Source organism: Pseudophryne corroboree, chromosome 8, assembly GCF_028390025.1.
Source record: "Pseudophryne corroboree isolate aPseCor3 chromosome 8, aPseCor3.hap2, whole genome shotgun sequence".
NCBI lineage: Eukaryota > Metazoa > Chordata > Amphibia > Anura > Myobatrachidae > Pseudophryne > Pseudophryne corroboree.
The window spans coordinates 456,523,736-456,543,634 of record NC_086451.1 but is presented as its reverse complement, the minus strand read 5'-3'; the positions used below and the strand labels follow the sequence as shown (position 1 = coordinate 456,543,634).

Here is a 19,899-nt window from a genome sequence, read left to right as displayed (position 1 = left end):
GTCATGTATAGCAGTTTTCAAGTTTACCACACAGCAGTTTTGCCTCCTTGATGTATAGTACTGGCACCAAAAAAAGATGATTTTGAGGAGCTAGATGTTGAGAGTTCCTGGCTCCATTATAAATTGTACTGGTGCGAAAGAAGACATTGATGATTCAGATATCAAACATGGCCTGAATAGTTCTGACAAAATTCTCTTTTCTACAAGAGCACAAGTCTTTTAGTAGCAAAAATTCATTTAGAAAGACATCTCACCCTTTGTTATCAATTTCCATGATGTGTTTTGACCACTCACAGCTTCTCAAGTCTACTTAAAGACGATTTCATATGAGAAATGATGCTCTGAAGTGTAAGATTTTTTTACGTTTGATAAATCTGTGTTTTCGTCAAAAACAGTCAGAAGACCTCCCTTTCCCTGACCGGGAATCGAACACGGGCCGCGGCAGTGAGAGCGCCGAATCCTAACCACTAGACCACCAGGGAGTGATGAAGTAGGTGAACACTCCATGATAGAAAAGGAAGTTCTCTGAATGAAGTGCAATGGAATATGAGGAAAAGGGCTACTAGGAATCAGTTTTACAAGAAAGGAGAGGAAGATTGGTCATGTATAGCAATTTTCAAGTTTACCACACAGCAGTTTTGCCTCCTTGATGTATAGTACTGGCACCAAAAAAAGATGATTTTGAGGAGCTAGATGTTGAGAGTTCCTGGCTCCATTATAAATTGTACTGGTGCGAAAGAAGACATTGATGATTCAGATATCAAACATGGCCTGAATAGTTCTGACAAAATTCTCTTTTCTACAAGAGCACAAGTCTTTTAGTAGCAAAAATTCATTTAGAAAGACATCTCACCCTTTGTTATCAATTACCATGATCTGTTTTGACCACTCACAGCTTCTCAAGTCTAATTAAAGACGATTTCATATGAGAAATGATGCTTTGAAGTGTAAGATTTTTTTACGTTTGATAAGTCTGTGTTTTTGTCAAAAACAGTCAGAAGACATCCCTTTCCCTGACCGGCAATCGAACCCGGGCCGCGGCGGTTAGAGCGCCGAATCCTAACCACTAGACCACCAGGGAGTGATGAAGTAGGTGAACACTCCATGATAGAAAAGGAAGTTCTCTGAATGAAGTGCAATGGAATATGAGGAAAAGGGCTACTAGGAATCAGTTTTACAAGAAAGAAGAGGAAGATTGGTCATGTATAGCAATTTTCAAGTTTACCACACAGCAGTTTTGCCTCCTTGATGTATAGTACTGGCACCAAAAAAAGATGATTTTGAGGAGCTAGATGTTGAGAGTTCCTGGCTCCATTATAAATTGTACTGGTGCGAAAGAAGACATTGATGATTCAGATATCAAACATGGCCTGAATAGTTCTGACAAAATTCTCTTTTCTACAAGAGCACAAGTCTTTTAGTAGCAAAAATTCATTTAGAAAGACATCTCACCCTTTGTTATCAATTTCCATGATCTGTTTTGACCACTCACAGCTTCTCAAGTCTACTTAAAGACGATTTCATATGAGAAATGATGCTCTGAAGTGTAAGATTTTTTTACGTTTGATAAATCTGTGTTTTCGTCAAACAGTCAGAAGACCTCCCTTTCCCTGACCGGGAATCGAACCCGGGCCGCGGCGGTGAGAGCGCCGAATCCTAACCTCTAGACCACCAGGGAGTGATGAAGTAGTTAAACACTCCATGATAGAAAAGGAAGTTCTCTGTATGAAGTGCAATGGAATATGAGGAAAAGGGCTACTAGGAATCAGTTTTACAAGAAAGGAGAGGAAGATTGATCATGTATAGCAATTTTCAAGTTTACCACACAGCAGTTTTGCCTCCTTGATGTATAGTACTGGCACCAAAAAAAGATGATTTTGAGGAGCTAGATGTTGAGAGTTCCTGGCTCCATTATAAATTGTACTGGTGCGAAAGAAGACATTGATGATTCAGATATCAAACATGGCCTGAATAGTTCTGACAAAATTCTCTTTTCTACAAGAGCACAAGTCTTTTAGTAGCAAAAATTCATTTAGAAAGACATCTCACCCTTTGTTATCAATTTCCATGATCTGTTTTGACCACTCACAGCTTCTCAAGTCTAATTAAAGACGATTTCATATGAGAAATGATGCTTTGAAGTGTAAGATTTTTTTACGTTTGATAAGTCTGTGTTTTTGTCAAAAACAGTCAGAAGACCTCCCTTTCCCTGACCGGGAATCGAACCCGGGCCGCGGCGGTGAGAGCGCCGAATCTAACCACTAGACCACCAGGGAGTGATGATGTAGGTGAACACTCCATGATAGAAAAGGAAGTTCTCTGAATGAAGTGCAATGGAATATGAGGAAAAGGGCTACTAGGAATCAGTTTTACAAGAAAGGAGAGGAAGATTGGTCATGTATAGCAATTTTCAAGTTTACCACACAGCAGTTTTGCCTCCTTGATGTATAGTACTGGCACCAAAAAAAGATGATTTTGAGGAGCTAGATGTTGAGAGTTCCTGGCTCCATTATAAATTGTACTGGTGCGAAAGAAGACATTGATGATTCAGATATCAAACATGGCCTGAATAGTTCTGACAAAATTCTCTTTTCTACAAGAGCACAAGTCTTTTAGTAGCAAAAATTCATTTAGAAAGACATCTCACCCTTTGTTATCAATTTCCATGATCTGTTTTGAACACTCACAGCTTCTCAAGTCTACTTAAAGACGATTTCATATGAGAAATGATGCTCTGAAGTGTAAGATTTTTTTACTTTGATAAATCTGTGTTTTCGTCAAAAACAGTCAGAAGACCTCCCTTTCCCTGACCGGGAATCAAACACGGGCCGCGGCGGTGAGAGCGCCGAATCCTAACCTCTAGACCACCAGGGAGTGATGAAGTAGGTGAACACTCCATGATAGAAAAGGAAGTTCTCTGAATGAAGTGCAATGGAATATGAGGAAAAGGGCTACTAGGAATCAGTTTTACAAGAAAGGAGAGGAAGATTGATCATGTATAGCAATTTTCAAGTTTACCACACAGCAGTTTTGCCTCCTTGATGTATAGTACTGGCACCAAAAAAAGATGATTTTGAGGAGCTAGATGTTGAGAGTTCCTGGCTCCATTATAAATTGTACTGGTGCGAAAGAAGACATTGATGATTCAGATATCAAACATGGCCTGAATAGTTCTGACAAAATTCTCTTTTCTACAAGAGCACAAGTCTTTTAGTAGCAAAAATTCATTTAGAAAGACATCTCACCCTTTGTTATCAATTTCCATGATCTGTTTTGACCACTCACAGCTTCTCAAGTCTAATTAAAGACGATTTCATATGAGAAATGATGCTTTGAAGTGTAAGATTTTTTTACGTTTGATAAGTCTGTGTTTTTGTCAAAAACAGTCAGAATACCTCCCTTTTCCTGACCGGGAATCGAACCCGGGCCGCGGCGGTGAGAGCGCCGAATCCTAACCACTAGACCACCAGGGAGTGATGAAGTAGGTGAACACTCCATGATAGAAAAGGAAGTTCTCTGAATGAAGTGCAATGGAATATGAGGAAAAGGGCTACTAGGAATCAGTTTTACAAGAAAGGAGAGGAAGATTGATCATGTATAGCAATTTTCAAGTTTACCACACAGCAGTTTTGCCTCCTTGATGTATAGTACTGGCACCAAAAAAAGATGATTTTGAGGAGCTAGATGTTGAGAGTTCCTGGCTCCATTATAAATTGTACTGGTGCGAAAGAAGACATTGATGATTCAGATATCAAACATGGCCTGAATAGTTCTGACAAAATTCTCTTTTCTACAAGAGCACAAGTCTTTTAGTAGCAAAAATTCATTTAGAAAGACATCTCACCCTTTGTTATCAATTACCATGATCTGTTTTGACCACTCACAGCTTCTCAAGTCTAATTAAAGACGATTTCATATGAGAAATGATGCTTTGAAGTGTAAGATTTTTTTTACGTTTGATAAGTCTGTGTTTTTGTCAAAAACAGTCAGAAGACATCCCTTTCCCTGACCGGCAATCGAACCCGGGCCGCGGCGGTTAGAGCGCCGAATCCTAACCATTAGACCACCAGGGAGTGATGAAGTAGGTGAACACTCCATGATAGAAAAGGAAGTTCTCTGAATGAAGTGCAATGGAATATGAGGAAAAGGGCTACTAGGAATCAGTTTTACAAGAAAGAAGAGGAAGATTGGTCATGTATAGCAATTTTCAAGTTTACCACACAGCAGTTTTGCCTCCTTGATGTATAGTACTGGCACCAAAAAAAGATGATTTTGAGGAGCTAGATGTTGAGAGTTCCTGGCTCCATTATAAATTGTACTGGTGCGAAAGAAGACATTGATGATTCAGATATCAAACATGGCCTGAATAGTTCTGACAAAATTCTCTTTTCTACAAGAGCACAAGTCTTTTAGTAGCAAAAATTCATTTAGAAAGACATCTCACCCTTTGTTATCAATTTCCATGATCTGTTTTGACCACTCACAGCTTCTCAAGTCTACTTAAAGACGATTTCATATGAGAAATGATGCTCTGAAGTGTAAGATTTTTTTACGTTTGATAAATCTGTGTTTTCGTCAAAAACAGTCAGAAGACCTCCCTTTCCCTGACCGGGAATCGAACCCGGGCCGCGGCGGTGAGAGCGCCGAATCTAACCACTAGACCACCAGGGAGTGATGATGTAGGTGAACACTCCATGATAGAAAAGGAAGTTCTCTGAATGAAGTGCAATGGAATATGAGGAAAAGGGCTACTAGGAATCAGTTTTACAAGAAAGGAGAGGAAGATTGGTCATGTATAGCAATTTTCAAGTTTACCACACAGCAGTTTTGCCTCCTTGATGTATAGTACTGGCACCAAAAAAAGATGATTTTGAGGAGCTAGATGTTGAGAGTTCCTGGCTCCATTATAAATTGTACTGGTGCGAAAGAAGACATTGATGATTCAGATATCAAACATGGCCTGAATAGTTCTGACAAAATTCTCTTTTCTACAAGAGCACAAGTCTTTTAGTAGCAAAAATTCATTTAGAAAGACATCTCACCCTTTGTTATCAATTTCCATGATCTGTTTTGAACACTCACAGCTTCTCAAGTCTACTTAAAGACGATTTCATATGAGAAATGATGCTCTGAAGTGTAAGATTTTTTTACTTTGATAAATCTGTGTTTTCGTCAAAAACAGTCAGAAGACCTCCCTTTCCCTGACCGGGAATCAAACACGGGCCGCGGCGGTGAGAGCGCCGAATCCTAACCTCTAGACCACCAGGGAGTGATGAAGTAGGTGAACACTCCATGATAGAAAAGGAAGTTCTCTGAATGAAGTGCAATGGAATATGAGGAAAAGGGCTACTAGGAATCAGTTTTACAAGAAAGGAGAGGAAGATTGATCATGTATAGCAATTTTCAAGTTTACCACACAGCAGTTTTGCCTCCTTGATGTATAGTACTGGCACCAAAAAAAGATGATTTTGAGGAGCTAGATGTTGAGAGTTCCTGGCTCCATTATAAATTGTACTGGTGCGAAAGAAGACATTGATGATTCAGATATCAAACATGGCCTGAATAGTTCTGACAAAATTCTCTTTTCTACAAGAGCACAAGTCTTTTAGTAGCAAAAATTCATTTAGAAAGACATCTCACCCTTTGTTATCAATTTCCATGATCTGTTTTGACCACTCACAGCTTCTCAAGTCTAATTAAAGACGATTTCATATGAGAAATGATGCTTTGAAGTGTAAGATTTTTTTACGTTTGATAAGTCTGTGTTTTTGTCAAAAACAGTCAGAATACCTCCCTTTTCCTGACCGGGAATCGAACCCGGGCCGCGGCGGTGAGAGCGCCGAATCCTAACCACTAGACCACCAGGGAGTGATGAAGTAGGTGAACACTCCATGATAGAAAAGGAAGTTCTCTGAATGAAGTGCAATGGAATATGAGGAAAAGGGCTACTAGGAATCAGTTTTACAAGAAAGGAGAGGAAGATTGGTCATGTATAGCAATTTTCAAGTTTACCACACAGCAGTTTTGCCTCCTTGATGTATAGTACTGGCACCAAAAAAAGATGATTTTGAGGAGCTAGATGTTGAGAGTTCCTGGCTCCATTATAAATTGTACTGGTGCGAAAGAAGACATTGATGATTCAGATATCAAACATGGCCTGAATAGTTCTGACAAAATTCTCTTTTCTACAAGAGCACAAGTCTTTTAGTAGCAAAAATTCATTTAGAAAGACATCTCACCCTTTGTTATCAATTACCATGATCTGTTTTGACCACTCACAGCTTCTCAAGTCTAATTAAAGACGATTTCATATGAGAAATGATGCTTTGAAGTGTAAGATTTTTTTTACGTTTGATAAGTCTGTGTTTTTGTCAAAAACAGTCAGAAGACATCCCTTTCCCTGACCGGCAATCGAACCCGGGCCGCGGCGGTTAGAGCGCCGAATCCTAACCACTAGACCACCAGGGAGTGATGAAGTAGGTGAACACTCCATGATAGAAAAGGAAGTTCTCTGAATGAAGTGCAATGGAATATGAGGAAAAGGGCTACTAGGAATCAGTTTTACAAGAAAGAAGAGGAAGATTGGTCATGTATAGCAATTTTCAAGTTTACCACACAGCAGTTTTGCCTCCTTGATGTATAGTACTGGCACCAAAAAAAGATGATTTTGAGGAGCTAGATGTTGAGAGTTCCTGGCTCCATTATAAATTGTACTGGTGCGAAAGAAGACATTGATGATTCAGATATCAAACATGGCCTGAATAGTTCTGACAAAATTCTCTTTTCTACAAGAGCACAAGTCTTTTAGTAGCAAAAATTCATTTAGAAAGACATCTCACCCTTTGTTATCAATTTCCATGATCTGTTTTGACCACTCACAGCTTCTCAAGTCTACTTAAAGACGATTTCATATGAGAAATGATGCTCTGAAGTGTAAGATTTTTTTACGTTTGATAAATCTGTGTTTTCGTCAAAAACAGTCAGAAGACCTCCCTTTCCCTGACCGGGAATCGAACCCGGGCCGCGGCGGTGAGAGCGCCGAATCCTAACCTCTAGACCACCAGGGAGTGATGAAGTAGGTGAACACTCCATGATAGAAAAGGAAGTTCTCTGTATGAAGTGCAATGGAATATGAGGAAAAGGGCTACTAGGAATCAGTTTTACAAGAAAGGAGAGGAAGATTGATCATGTATAGCAATTTTCAAGTTTACCACACAGCAGTTTTGCCTCCTTGATGTATAGTACTGGCACCAAAAAAAGATGATTTTGAGGAGCTAGATGTTGAGAGTTCCTGGCTCCATTATAAATTGTACTGGTGCGAAAGAAGACATTGATGATTCAGATATCAAACATGGCCTGAATAGTTCTGACAAAATTCTCTTTTCTACAAGAGCACAAGTCTTTTAGTAGCAAAAATTCATTTAGAAAGACATCTCACCCTTTGTTATCAATTTCCATGATCTGTTTTGACCACTCACAGCTTCTCAAGTCTAATTAAAGACGATTTCATATGAGAAATGATGCTCTGAAGTGTAAGATTTTTTTACGTTTGATAAGTCTGTGTTTTTGTCAAAAACAGTCAGAATACCTCCCTTTCCCTGACCAGGAATCGAACACGGGCCGCGGCGGTGAGAGTGCCGAATCCTAACCACTAGACCACCAGGGAGTGATGAAGTAGGTGAACACTCCATGATAGAAAAGGAAGTTCTCTGAATGAAGTGCAATGGAATATGAGGAAAAGGGCTACTAGGAATCAGTTTTACAAGAAAGGAGAGGAAGATTGGTCATGTATAGCAGTTTTCAAGTTTACCACACAGCAGTTTTGCCTCCTTGATGTATAGTACTGGCACCAAAAAAAGATGATTTTGAGGAGCTAGATGTTGAGAGTTCCTGGCTCCATTATAAATTGTACTGGTGCGAAAGAAGACATTGATGATTCAGATATCAAACATGGCCTGAATAGTTCTGACAAAATTCTCTTTTCTACAAGAGCACAAGTCTTTTAGTAGCAAAAATTCATTTAGAAAGACATCTCACCCTTTGTTATCAATTTCCATGATCTGTTTTGACCACTCACAGCTTCTCAAGTCTACTTAAAGACGATTTCATATGAGAAATGATGCTCTGAAGTGTAAGATTTTTTTACTTTGATAAATCTGTGTTTTCGTCAAAAACAGTCAGAAGACCTCCCTTTCCCTGACCGGGAATCGAACACGGGCCGCGGCGGTGAGAGCGCCGAATCCTAACCTCTAGACCACCAGGGAGTGATGAAGTAGGTGAACACTCCATGATAGAAAAGGAAGTTCTCTGTATGAAGTGCAATGGAATATGAGGAAAAGGGCTACTAGGAATCAGTTTTACAAGAAAGGAGAGGAAGATTGATCATGTATAGCAATTTTCAAGTTTACCACACAGCAGTTTTGCCTCCTTGATGTATAGTACTGGCACCAAAAAAAGATGATTTTGAGGAGCTAGATGTTGAGAGTTCCTGGCTCCATTATAAATTGTACTGGTGCGAAAGAAGACATTGATGATTCAGATATCAAACATGGCCTGAATAGTTCTGACAAAATTCTCTTTTCTACAAGAGCACAAGTCTTTTAGTAGCAAAAATTCATTTAGAAAGACATCTCACCCTTTGTTATCAATTTCCATGATCTGTTTTGACCACTCACAGCTTCTCAAGTCTAATTAAAGACGATTTCATATGAGAAATGATGCTCTGAAGTGTAAGATTTTTTTACGTTTGATAAGTCTGTGTTTTTGTCAAAAACAGTCAGAATACCTCCCTTTCCCTGACCAGGAATCGAACCCGGGCCGCGGCGGTGAGAGTGCCGAATCCTAACCACTAGACCACCAGGGAGTGATGAAGTAGGTGAACACTCCATGATAGAAAAGGAAGTTCTCTGAATGAAGTGCAATGGAATATGAGGAAAAGGGCTACTAGGAATCAGTTTTACAAGAAAGGAGAGGAAGATTGGTCATGTATAGCAGTTTTCAAGTTTACCACACAGCAGTTTTGCCTCCTTGATGTATAGTACTGGCACCAAAAAAAGATGATTTTGAGGAGCTAGATGTTGAGAGTTCCTGGCTCCATTATAAATTGTACTGGTGCGAAAGAAGACATTGATGATTCAGATATCAAACATGGCCTGAATAGTTCTGACAAAATTCTCTTTTCTACAAGAGCACAAGTCTTTTAGTAGCAAAAATTCATTTAGAAAGACATCTCACCCTTTGTTATCAATTTCCATGATCTGTTTTGACCACTCACAGCTTCTCAAGTCTACTTAAAGACGATTTCATATGAGAAATGATGCTCTGAAGTGTAAGATTTTTTTACGTTTGATAAATCTGTGTTTTCGTCAAAAACAGTCAGAAGACCTCCCTTTCCCTGACCGGGAATCGAACCCGGGCCGCGGCAGTGAGAGCGCCGAATCCTAACCACTAGACCACCAGGGAGTGATGAAGTAGGTGAACACTCCATGATAGAAAAGGAAGTTCTCTGAATGAAGTGCAATGGAATATGAGGAAAAGGGCTACTAGGAATCAGTTTTACAAGAAAGGAGAGGAAGATTGGTCATGTATAGCAATTTTCAAGTTTACCACACAGCAGTTTTGCCTCCTTGATGTATAGTACTGGCACCAAAAAAAGATGATTTTGAGGAGCTAGATGTTGAGAGTTCCTGGCTCCATTATAAATTGTACTGGTGCGAAAGAAGACATTGATGATTCAGATATCAAACATGGCCTGAATAGTTCTGACAAAATTCTCTTTTCTACAAGAGCACAAGTCTTTTAGTAGCAAAAATTCATTTAGAAAGACATCTCACCCTTTGTTATCAATTTCCATGATCTGTTTTGACCACTCACAGCTTCTCAAGTCTACTTAAAGACGATTTCATATGAGAAATGATGCTCTGAAGTGTAAGATTTTTTTACTTTGATAAATCTGTGTTTTCGTCAAAAACAGTCAGAAGACCTCCCTTTCCCTGACCGGGAATCGAACACGGGCCGCGGCGGTGAGAGCGCCGAATCCTAACCTCTAGACCACCAGGGAGTGATGAAGTAGGTGAACACTCCATGATAGAAAAGGAAGTTCTCTGAATGAAGTGCAATGGAATATGAGGAAAAGGGCTACTAGGAATCAGTTTTACAAGAAAGGAGAGGAAGATTGATCATGTATAGCAATTTTCAAGTTTACCACACAGCAGTTTTGCCTCCTTGATGTATAGTACTGGCACCAAAAAAAGATGATTTTGAGGAGCTAGATGTTGAGAGTTCCTGGCTCCATTATAAATTGTACTGGTGCGAAAGAAGACATTGATGATTCAGATATCAAACATGGCCTGAATAGTTCTGACAAAATTCTCTTTTCTACAAGAGCACAAGTCTTTTAGTAGCAAAAATTCATTTAGAAAGACATCTCACCCTTTGTTATCAATTTCCATGATCTGTTTTGACCACTCACAGCTTCTCAAGTCTAATTAAAGACGATTTCATATGAGAAATGATGCTTTGAAGTGTAAGATTTTTTTACGTTTGATAAGTCTGTGTTTTTGTCAAAAACAGTCAGAAGGCCTCCCTTTTCCTGACCGGGAATCGAACCCGGGCCGCGGCGGTGAGAGCGCCGAATCCTAACCACTAGACCACCAGGGAGTGATGAAGTAGGTGAACACTCCATGATAGAAAAGGAAGTTCTCTGAATGAAGTGCAATGGAATATGAGGAAAAGGGCTACTAGGAATCAGTTTTACAAGAAAGGAGAGGAAGATTGGTCATGTATAGCAATTTTCAAGTTTACCACACAGCAGTTTTGCCTCCTTGATGTATAGTACTGGCACCAAAAAAAGATGATTTTGAGGAGCTAGATGTTGAGAGTTCCTGGCTCCATTATAAATTGTACTGGTGCGAAAGAAGACATTGATGATTCAGATATCAAACATGGCCTGAATAGTTCTGACAAAATTCTCTTTTCTACAAGAGCACAAGTCTTTTAGTAGCAAAAATTCATTTAGAAAGACATCTCACCCTTTGTTATCAATTACCATGATCTGTTTTGACCACTCACAGCTTCTCAAGTCTAATTAAAGACGATTTCATATGAGAAATGATGCTTTGAAGTGTAAGATTTTTTTACGTTTGATAAGTCTGTGTTTTTGTCAAAAACAGTCAGAAGACATCCCTTTCCCTGACCGGCAATCGAACCCGGGCCGCGGCGGTTAGAGCGCCGAATCCTAACCACTAGACCACCAGGGAGTGATGAAGTAGGTGAACACTCCATGATAGAAAAGGAAGTTCTCTGAATGAAGTGCAATGGAATATGAGGAAAAGGGCTACTAGGAATCAGTTTTACAAGAAAGAAGAGGAAGATTGGTCATGTATAGCAATTTTCAAGTTTACCACACAGCAGTTTTGCCTCCTTGATGTATAGTACTGGCACCAAAAAAAGATGATTTTGAGGAGCTAGATGTTGAGAGTTCCTGGCTCCATTATAAATTGTACTGGTGCGAAAGAAGACATTGATGATTCAGATATCAAACATGGCCTGAATAGTTCTGACAAAATTCTCTTTTCTACAAGAGCACAAGTCTTTTAGTAGCAAAAATTCATTTAGAAAGACATCTCACCCTTTGTTATCAATTTCCATGATCTGTTTTGACCACTCACAGCTTCTCAAGTCTAATTAAAGACGATTTCATATGAGAAATGATGCTTTGAATTGTAAGATTTTTTTACGTTTGATAAGTCTGTGTTTTTGTCAAAAACAGTCAGAATACCTCCCTTTCCCTGACCAGGAATCGAACCCGGGCCGCGGCGGTGAGAGTGCCGAATCCTAACCACTAGACCACCAGGGAGTGATGAAGTAGGTGAACACTCCATGATAGAAAAGGAAGTTCTCTGAATGAAGTGCAATGGAATATGAGGAAAAGGGCTACTAGGAATCAGTTTTACAAGAAAGGAGAGGAAGATTGGTCATGTATAGCAGTTTTCAAGTTTACCACACAGCAGTTTTGCCTCCTTGATGTATAGTACTGGCACCAAAAAAAGATGATTTTGAGGAGCTAGATGTTGAGAGTTCCTGGCTCCATTATAAATTGTACTGGTGCGAAAGAAGACATTGATGATTCAGATATCAAACATGGCCTGAATAGTTCTGACAAAATTCTCTTTTCTACAAGAGCACAAGTCTTTTAGTAGCAAAAATTCATTTAGAAAGACATCTCACCCTTTGTTATCAATTTCCATGATCTGTTTTGACCACTCACAGCTTCTCAAGTCTACTTAAAGACGATTTCATATGAGAAATGATGCTCTGAAGTGTAAGATTTTTTTACGTTTGATAAATCTGTGTTTTCGTCAAAAACAGTCAGAAGACCTCCCTTTCCCTGACCGGGAATCGAACCCGGGCCGCGGCAGTGAGACGCCGAATCCTAACCACTAGACCACCAGGGAGTGATGAAGTCGGTGAACACTCCATGATAGAAAAGGAAGTTCTCTGAATGAAGTGCAATGGAATATGAGGAAAAGGGCTACTAGGAATCAGTTTTACAAGAAAGGAGAGGAAGATTGGTCATGTATAGCAATTTTCAAGTTTGCCACACAGCAGTTTTGCCTCCTTGATGTATAGTACTGGCACCAAAAAAAGATGATTTTGAGGAGCTAGATGTTGAGAGTTCCTGGCTCCATTATAAATTGTACTGGTGCGAAAGAAGACATTGATGATTCAGATATCAAACATGGCCTGAATAGTTCTGACAAAATTCTCTTTTCTACAAGAGCACAAGTCTTTTAGTAGCAAAAATTCATTTAGAAAGACATCTCACCCTTTGTTATCAATTTCCATGATCTGTTTTGACCACTCACAGCTTCTCAAGTCTACTTAAAGACGATTTCATATGAGAAATGATGCTCTGAAGTGTAAGATTTTTTTACGTTTGATAAATCTGTGTTTTCGTCAAAAACAGTCAGAAGACCTCCCTTTCCCTGACCGGGAATCGAACCCGGGCCACGGCGGTGAGAGCGCCGAATCTAACCACTAGACCACCAGGGAGTGATGATGTAGGTGAACACTCCATGATAGAAAAGGAAGTTCTCTGAATGAAGTGCAATGGAATATGAGGAAAAGGGCTACTAGGAATCAGTTTTACAAGAAAGGAGAGGAAGATTGGTCATGTATAGCAATTTTCAAGTTTACCACACAGCAGTTTTGCCTCCTTGATGTATAGTACTGGCACCAAAAAAAGATGATTTTGAGGAGCTAGATGTTGAGAGTTCCTGGCTCCATTATAAATTGTACTGGTGCGAAAGAAGACATTGATGATTCAGATATCAAACATGGCCTGAATAGTTCTGACAAAATTCTCTTTTCTACAAGAGCACAAGTCTTTTAGTAGCAAAAATTCATTTAGAAAGACATCTCACCCTTTGTTATCAATTTCCATGATCTGTTTTGAACACTCACAGCTTCTCAAGTCTACTTAAAGACGATTTCATATGAGAAATGATGCTCTGAAGTGTAAGATTTTTTTACTTTGATAAATCTGTGTTTTCGTCAAAAACAGTCAGAAGACCTCCCTTTCCCTGACCGGGAATCAAACACGGGCCGCGGCGGTGAGAGCGCCGAATCCTAACCTCTAGACCACCAGGGAGTGATGAAGTAGGTGAACACTCCATGATAGAAAAGGAAGTTCTCTGAATGAAGTGCAATGGAATATGAGGAAAAGGGCTACTAGGAATCAGTTTTACAAGAAAGGAGAGGAAGATTGATCATGTATAGCAATTTTCAAGTTTACCACACAGCAGTTTTGCCTCCTTGATGTATAGTACTGGCACCAAACAAAGATGATTTTGAGGAGCTAGATGTTGAGAGTTCCTGGCTCCATTATAAATTGTACTGGTGCGAAAGAAGACATTGATGATTCAGATATCAAACATGGCCTGAATAGTTCTGACAAAATTCTCTTTTCTACAAGAGCACAAGTCTTTTAGTAGCAAAAATTCATTTAGAAAGACATCTCACCCTTTGTTATCAATTTCCATGATCTGTTTTGACCACTCACAGCTTCTCAAGTCTAATTAAAGACGATTTCATATGAGAAATGATGCTTTGAAGTGTAAGATTTTTTTACGTTTGATAAGTCTGTGTTTTTGTCAAAAACAGTAAGAATACCTCCCTTTTCCTGACCGGGAATCGAACCCGGGCCGCGGCGGTGAGAGCGCCGAATCCTAACCACTAGAACACCAGGGAGTGATGAAGTAGGTGAACACTCCATGATAGAAAAGGAAGTTCTCTGAATGAAGTGCAATGGAATATGAGGAAAAGGGCTACTAGGAATCAGTTTTACAAGAAAGGAGAGGAAGATTGGTCATGTATAGCAATTTTCAAGTTTACCACACAGCAGTTTTGCCTCCTTGATGTATAGTACTGGCACCAAAAAAAGATGATTTTGAGGAGCTAGATGTTGAGAGTTCCTGGCTCCATTATAAATTGTACTGGTGCGAAAGAAGACATTGATGATTCAGATATCAAACATGGCCTGAATAGTTCTGACAAAATTCTCTTTTCTACAAGAGCACAAGTCTTTTAGTAGCAAAAATTCATTTAGAAAGACATCTCACCCTTTGTTATCAATTTCCATGATCTGTTTTGACCACTCACAGCTTCTCAAGTCTACTTAAAGACGATTTCATATGAGAAATGATGCTCTGAAGTGTAAGATTTTTTTACGTTTGATAAATCTGTGTTTTCGTCAAAAACAGTCAGAAGACCTCGCTTTCCCTGACTGGGAATCGAACCCGGGCCGCAGCGGTGAGAGCGCCGAATCCTAACCACTAGACCACCAGGGAGTGATGAAGTAGGTGAACACTCCATGATAGAAAAGGAAGTTCTCTGAATGAAGTGCAATGGAATATGAGGAAAAGGGCTACTAGGAATCAGTTTTACAAGAAAGGAGAGGAAGATTGGTCATGTATAGCAATTTTCAAGTTTACCACACAGCAGTTTTGCCTCCTTGATGTATAGTACTGGCACCAAAAAAAGATGATTTTGAGGAGCTAGATGTTGAGCGTTCCTGGCTCCATTATAAATTGTACTGGTGCGAAAGAAGACATTGATGATTCAGATATCAAACATGGCCTGAATAGTTCTGACAAAATTCTCTTTTCTACAAGAGCACAAGTCTTTTAGTAGCAAAAATTCATTTAGAAAGACATCTCACCCTTTGTTATCAATTTCCATGATCTGTTTTGACCACTCACAGCTTCTCAAGTCTACTTAAAGACGATTTCATATGAGAAATGATGCTCTGAAGTGTAAGATTTTTTTACGTTTGATAAATCTGTGTTTTTGTCAAAAACAGTCAGAAGACCTCGCTTTCCCTCACTGGGAATCGAACCCGGGCCGCTGCGGTGAGAGCGCCGAATCCTAACCTCTAGATCACCAGGGAGTGATGAAGTAGGTGAACACTCCATGATAGAAAAGGAAGTTCTCTGTATGAAGTGCAATGGAATATGAGGAAAAGGGCTACTAGGAATCAGTTTTACAAGAAAGGAGAGGAAGATTGGTCATGTATAGCAATTTTCAAGTTTACCACACAGCAGTTTTGCCTCCTTGATGTATAGTACTGGCACCAAAAAAAGATGATTTTGAGGAGCTAGATGTTGAGAGTTCCTGGCTCCATTATAAATTGTACTGGTGCGAAAGAAGACATTGATGATTCAGATATCAAACATGGCCTGAATAGTTCTGACAAAATTCTCTTTTCTACAAGAGCACAAGTCTTTTAGTAGCAAAAATTCATTTAGAAAGACATCTCACCCTTTGTTATCAATTTCCATGATCTGTTTTGACCACTCACAGCTTCTCAAGTCTAATTAAAGACGATTTCATATGAGAAATGATGCTCTGAAGTGTAAGATTTTTTTACGTTTGATAAGTCTGTGTTTTTGTCAAAAACAGTCAGAATACCTCCCTTTCCCTGACCAGGAATCGAACCCGGGCCGCGGCGGTGAGAGTGCCGAATCCTAACCACTAGACCACCAGGGAGTGATGAAGTAGGTGAACACTCCATGATAGAAAAGGAAGTTCTCTGAATGAAGTGCAATGGAATATGAGGAAAAGGGCTACTAGGAATCAGTTTTACAAGAAAGGAGAGGAAGATTGGTCATGTATAGCAGTTTTCAAGTTTACCACACAGCAGTTTTGCCTCCTTGATGTATAGTACTGGCACCAAAAAAAGATGATTTTGAGGAGCTAGATGTTGAGAGTTCCTGGCTCCATTATAAATTGTACTGGTGCGAAAGAAGACATTGATGATTCAGATATCAAACATGGCCTGAATAGTTCTGACAAAATTCTCTTTTCTACAAGAGCACAAGTCTTTTAGTAGCAAAAATTCATTTAGAAAGACATCTCACCCTTTGTTATCAATTTCCATGATCTGTTTTGACCACTCACAGCTTCTCAAGTCTACTTAAAGACGATTTCATATGAGAAATGATGCTCTGAAGTGTAAGATTTTTTTACGTTTGATAAATCTGTGTTTTCGTCAAAAACAGTCAGAAGACCTCCCTTTCCCTGACCGGGAATCGAACCCGGGCCGCGGCAGTGAGAGCGCCGAATCCTAACCACTAGACCACCAGGGAGTGATGAAGTAGGTGAACACTCCATGATAGAAAAGGAAGTTCTCTGAATGAAGTGCAATGGAATATGAGGAAAAGGGCTACTAGGAATCAGTTTTACAAGAAAGGAGAGGAAGATTGGTCATGTATAGCAATTTTCAAGTTTACCACACAGCAGTTTTGCCTCCTTGATGTATAGTACTGGCACCAAAAAAAGATGATTTTGAGGAGCTAGATGTTGAGAGTTCCTGGCTCCATTATAAATTGTACTGGTGCGAAAGAAGACATTGATGATTCAGATATCAAACATGGCCTGAATAGTTCTGACAAAATTCTCTTTTCTACAAGAGCACAAGTCTTTTAGTAGCAAAAATTCATTTAGAAAGACATCTCACCCTTTGTTATCAATTTCCATGATCTGTTTTGACCACTCACAGCTTCTCAAGTCTACTTAAAGACGATTTCATATGAGAAATGATGCTCTGAAGTGTAAGATTTTTTTACTTTGATAAATCTGTGTTTTCGTCAAAAACAGTCAGAAGACCTCCCTTTCCCTGACCGGGAATCGAACACGGGCCGCGGCGGTGAGAGCGCCGAATCCTAACCTCTAGACCACCAGGGAGTGATGAAGTAGGTGAACACTCCATGATAGAAAAGGAAGTTCTCTGAATGAAGTGCAATGGAATATGAGGAAAAGGGCTACTAGGAATCAGTTTTACAAGAAAGGAGAGGAAGATTGATCATGTATAGCAATTTTCAAGTTTACCACACAGCAGTTTTGCCTCCTTGATGTATAGTACTGGCACCAAAAAAAGATGATTTTGAGGAGCTAGATGTTGAGAGTTCCTGGCTCCATTATAAATTGTACTGGTGCGAAAGAAGACATTGATGATTCAGATATCAAACATGGCCTGAATAGTTCTGACAAAATTCTCTTTTCTACAAGAGCACAAGTCTTTTAGTAGCAAAAATTCATTTAGAAAGACATCTCACCCTTTGTTATCAATTTCCATGATCTGTTTTGACCACTCACAGCTTCTCAAGTCTAATTAAAGACGATTTCATATGAGAAATGATGCTTTGAAGTGTAAGATTTTTTTACGTTTGATAAGTCTGTGTTTTTGTCAAAAACAGTCAGAATACCTCCCTTTTCCTGACCGGGAATCGAACCCGGGCCGCGGCGGTGAGAGCGCCGAATCCTAACCACTAGACCACCAGGGAGTGATGAAGTAGGTGAACACTCCATGATAGAAAAGGAAGTTCTCTGAATGAAGTGCAATGGAATATGAGGAAAAGGGCTACTAGGAATCAGTTTTACAAGAAAGGAGAGGAAGATTGGTCATGTATAGCAATTTTCAAGTTTACCACACAGCAGTTTTGCCTCCTTGATGTATAGTACTGGCACCAAAAAAAGATGATTTTGAGGAGCTAGATGTTGAGAGTTCCTGGCTCCATTATAAATTGTACTGGTGCGAAAGAAGACATTGATGATTCAGATATCAAACATGGCCTGAATAGTTCTGACAAAATTCTCTTTTCTACAAGAGCACAAGTCTTTTAGTAGCAAAAATTCATTTAGAAAGACATCTCACCCTTTGTTATCAATTACCATGATCTGTTTTGACCACTCACAGCTTCTCAAGTCTAATTAAAGACGATTTCATATGAGAAATGATGCTTTGAAGTGTAAGATTTTTTTACGTTTGATAAGTCTGTGTTTTTGTCAAAAACAGTCAGAAGACATCCCTTTCCCTGACCGGCAATCGAACCCGGGCCGCGGCGGTTAGAGCGCCGAATCCTAACCACTAGACCACCAGGGAGTGATGAAGTAGGTGAACACTCCATGATAGAAAAGGAAGTTCTCTGAATGAAGTGCAATGGAATATGAGGAAAAGGGCTACTAGGAATCAGTTTTACAAGAAAGAAGAGGAAGATTGGTCATGTATAGCAATTTTCAAGTTTACCACACAGCAGTTTTGCCTCCTTGATGTATAGTACTGGCACCAAAAAAAGATGATTTTGAGGAGCTAGATGTTGAGAGTTCCTGGCTCCATTATAAATTGTACTGGTGCGAAAGAAGACATTGATGATTCAGATATCAAACATGGCCTGAATAGTTCTGACAAAATTCTCTTTTCTACAAGAGCACAAGTCTTTTAGTAGCAAAAATTCATTTAGAAAGACATCTCACCCTTTGTTATCAATTTCCATGATCTGTTTTGACCACTCACAGCTTCTCAAGTCTACTTAAAGACGATTTCATATGAGAAATGATGCTCTGAAGTGTAAGATTTTTTTACGTTTGATAAATCTGTGTTTTCGTCAAACAGTCAGAAGACCTCCCTTTCCCTGACCGGGAATCGAACCCGGGCCGCGGCGGTGAGAGCGCCGAATCCTAACCTCTAGACCACCAGGAAGTGATGAAGTAGGTGAACACTCCATGATAGAAAAGGAAGTTCTCTGTATGAAGTGCAATGGAATATGAGGAAAAGGGCTACTAGGAATCAGTTTTACAAGAAAGGAGAGGAAGATTGGTCATGTATAGCAGTTTTCAAGTTTACCACACAGCAGTTTTGCCTCCTTGATGTATAGTACTGGCACCAAAAAAAGATGATTTTGAGGAGCTAGATGTTGAGAGTTCCTGGCTCCATTATAAATTGTACTGGTGCGAAAGAAGACATTGATGATTCAGATATCAAACATGGCCTGAATAGTTCTGACAAAATTCTCTTTTCTACAAGAGCACAAGTCTTTTAGTAGCAAAAATTCATTTAGAAAGACATCTCACCCTTTGTTATCAATTTCCATGATCTGTTTTGACCACTCACAGCTTCTCAAGTCTAATTAAAGACGATTTCATATGAGAAATGATGCTTTGAAGTGTAAGATTTTTTTACGTTTGATAAGTCTGTGTTTTTGTCAAAAACAGTCAGAATACCTCCCTTTTCCTGACCGGGAATCGAACCCGGGCCGCGGCGGTGAGAGCGCCGAATCCTAACCACTAGACCACCAGGGAGTGATGAAGTAGGTGAACACTCCATGATAGAAAAGGAAGTTCTCTGAATGAAGTGCAATGGAATATGAGGAAAAGGGCTACTAGGAATCAGTTTTACAAGAAAGGAGAGGAAGATTGGTCATGTATAGCAATTTTCAAGTTTACCACACAGCAATTTTGCCTCCTTGATGTATAGTACTGGCACCAAAAAAAGATGATTTTGAGGAGCTAGATGTTGAGAGTTCCTGGCTCCATTATAAATTGTACTGGTGCGAAAGAAGA

The 19,899-nt window shown here is 39.5% G+C and overlaps 22 non-coding genes across 22 annotated transcripts; all 22 read right to left on the bottom strand.

Annotated features, from left to right (window-relative positions):
* Nucleotides 1-410: 410 nt before the first annotated feature.
* Nucleotides 411-482, bottom strand: TRNAE-CUC (transfer RNA glutamic acid (anticodon CUC)). Its single transcript has one exon. It is a non-coding gene; the product is annotated as a tRNA-Glu (tRNA).
* A 1,124-nt stretch (nucleotides 483-1,606) lies between these two features.
* On the bottom strand, nucleotides 1,607-1,678 carry TRNAE-CUC (transfer RNA glutamic acid (anticodon CUC)). Its single transcript has one exon. It is a non-coding gene; the product is annotated as a tRNA-Glu (tRNA).
* Nucleotides 1,679-2,205: 527 nt separating this feature from the next.
* On the bottom strand, nucleotides 2,206-2,276 carry TRNAE-CUC (transfer RNA glutamic acid (anticodon CUC)). The gene has a single exon. It is a non-coding gene; the product is annotated as a tRNA-Glu (tRNA).
* A 1,125-nt stretch (nucleotides 2,277-3,401) lies between these two features.
* TRNAE-CUC (transfer RNA glutamic acid (anticodon CUC)) lies at nucleotides 3,402-3,473 on the bottom strand. Its single transcript has one exon. It is a non-coding gene; the product is annotated as a tRNA-Glu (tRNA).
* A 1,127-nt stretch (nucleotides 3,474-4,600) lies between these two features.
* Nucleotides 4,601-4,671, bottom strand: TRNAE-CUC (transfer RNA glutamic acid (anticodon CUC)). The gene has a single exon. It is a non-coding gene; the product is annotated as a tRNA-Glu (tRNA).
* A 1,125-nt stretch (nucleotides 4,672-5,796) lies between these two features.
* TRNAE-CUC (transfer RNA glutamic acid (anticodon CUC)) lies at nucleotides 5,797-5,868 on the bottom strand. The gene has a single exon. It is a non-coding gene; the product is annotated as a tRNA-Glu (tRNA).
* A 1,127-nt stretch (nucleotides 5,869-6,995) lies between these two features.
* Nucleotides 6,996-7,067, bottom strand: TRNAE-CUC (transfer RNA glutamic acid (anticodon CUC)). Its single transcript has one exon. It is a non-coding gene; the product is annotated as a tRNA-Glu (tRNA).
* Nucleotides 7,068-8,192: 1,125 nt separating this feature from the next.
* TRNAE-CUC (transfer RNA glutamic acid (anticodon CUC)) lies at nucleotides 8,193-8,264 on the bottom strand. The gene has a single exon. It is a non-coding gene; the product is annotated as a tRNA-Glu (tRNA).
* A 527-nt stretch (nucleotides 8,265-8,791) lies between these two features.
* Nucleotides 8,792-8,863, bottom strand: TRNAE-CUC (transfer RNA glutamic acid (anticodon CUC)). Its single transcript has one exon. It is a non-coding gene; the product is annotated as a tRNA-Glu (tRNA).
* A 527-nt stretch (nucleotides 8,864-9,390) lies between these two features.
* Nucleotides 9,391-9,462, bottom strand: TRNAE-CUC (transfer RNA glutamic acid (anticodon CUC)). The gene has a single exon. It is a non-coding gene; the product is annotated as a tRNA-Glu (tRNA).
* A 526-nt stretch (nucleotides 9,463-9,988) lies between these two features.
* Nucleotides 9,989-10,060, bottom strand: TRNAE-CUC (transfer RNA glutamic acid (anticodon CUC)). Its single transcript has one exon. It is a non-coding gene; the product is annotated as a tRNA-Glu (tRNA).
* A 527-nt stretch (nucleotides 10,061-10,587) lies between these two features.
* Nucleotides 10,588-10,659, bottom strand: TRNAE-CUC (transfer RNA glutamic acid (anticodon CUC)). Its single transcript has one exon. It is a non-coding gene; the product is annotated as a tRNA-Glu (tRNA).
* Nucleotides 10,660-11,785: 1,126 nt separating this feature from the next.
* TRNAE-CUC (transfer RNA glutamic acid (anticodon CUC)) lies at nucleotides 11,786-11,857 on the bottom strand. Its single transcript has one exon. It is a non-coding gene; the product is annotated as a tRNA-Glu (tRNA).
* Nucleotides 11,858-12,982: 1,125 nt separating this feature from the next.
* On the bottom strand, nucleotides 12,983-13,053 carry TRNAE-CUC (transfer RNA glutamic acid (anticodon CUC)). The gene has a single exon. It is a non-coding gene; the product is annotated as a tRNA-Glu (tRNA).
* A 1,125-nt stretch (nucleotides 13,054-14,178) lies between these two features.
* Nucleotides 14,179-14,250, bottom strand: TRNAE-CUC (transfer RNA glutamic acid (anticodon CUC)). The gene has a single exon. It is a non-coding gene; the product is annotated as a tRNA-Glu (tRNA).
* Nucleotides 14,251-14,777: 527 nt separating this feature from the next.
* On the bottom strand, nucleotides 14,778-14,849 carry TRNAE-CUC (transfer RNA glutamic acid (anticodon CUC)). The gene has a single exon. It is a non-coding gene; the product is annotated as a tRNA-Glu (tRNA).
* Nucleotides 14,850-15,975: 1,126 nt separating this feature from the next.
* On the bottom strand, nucleotides 15,976-16,047 carry TRNAE-CUC (transfer RNA glutamic acid (anticodon CUC)). Its single transcript has one exon. It is a non-coding gene; the product is annotated as a tRNA-Glu (tRNA).
* Nucleotides 16,048-16,574: 527 nt separating this feature from the next.
* Nucleotides 16,575-16,646, bottom strand: TRNAE-CUC (transfer RNA glutamic acid (anticodon CUC)). Its single transcript has one exon. It is a non-coding gene; the product is annotated as a tRNA-Glu (tRNA).
* A 526-nt stretch (nucleotides 16,647-17,172) lies between these two features.
* On the bottom strand, nucleotides 17,173-17,244 carry TRNAE-CUC (transfer RNA glutamic acid (anticodon CUC)). Its single transcript has one exon. It is a non-coding gene; the product is annotated as a tRNA-Glu (tRNA).
* A 527-nt stretch (nucleotides 17,245-17,771) lies between these two features.
* Nucleotides 17,772-17,843, bottom strand: TRNAE-CUC (transfer RNA glutamic acid (anticodon CUC)). Its single transcript has one exon. It is a non-coding gene; the product is annotated as a tRNA-Glu (tRNA).
* A 1,124-nt stretch (nucleotides 17,844-18,967) lies between these two features.
* TRNAE-CUC (transfer RNA glutamic acid (anticodon CUC)) lies at nucleotides 18,968-19,039 on the bottom strand. Its single transcript has one exon. It is a non-coding gene; the product is annotated as a tRNA-Glu (tRNA).
* Nucleotides 19,040-19,566: 527 nt separating this feature from the next.
* Nucleotides 19,567-19,638, bottom strand: TRNAE-CUC (transfer RNA glutamic acid (anticodon CUC)). The gene has a single exon. It is a non-coding gene; the product is annotated as a tRNA-Glu (tRNA).
* Nucleotides 19,639-19,899: the final 261 nt, after the last annotated feature.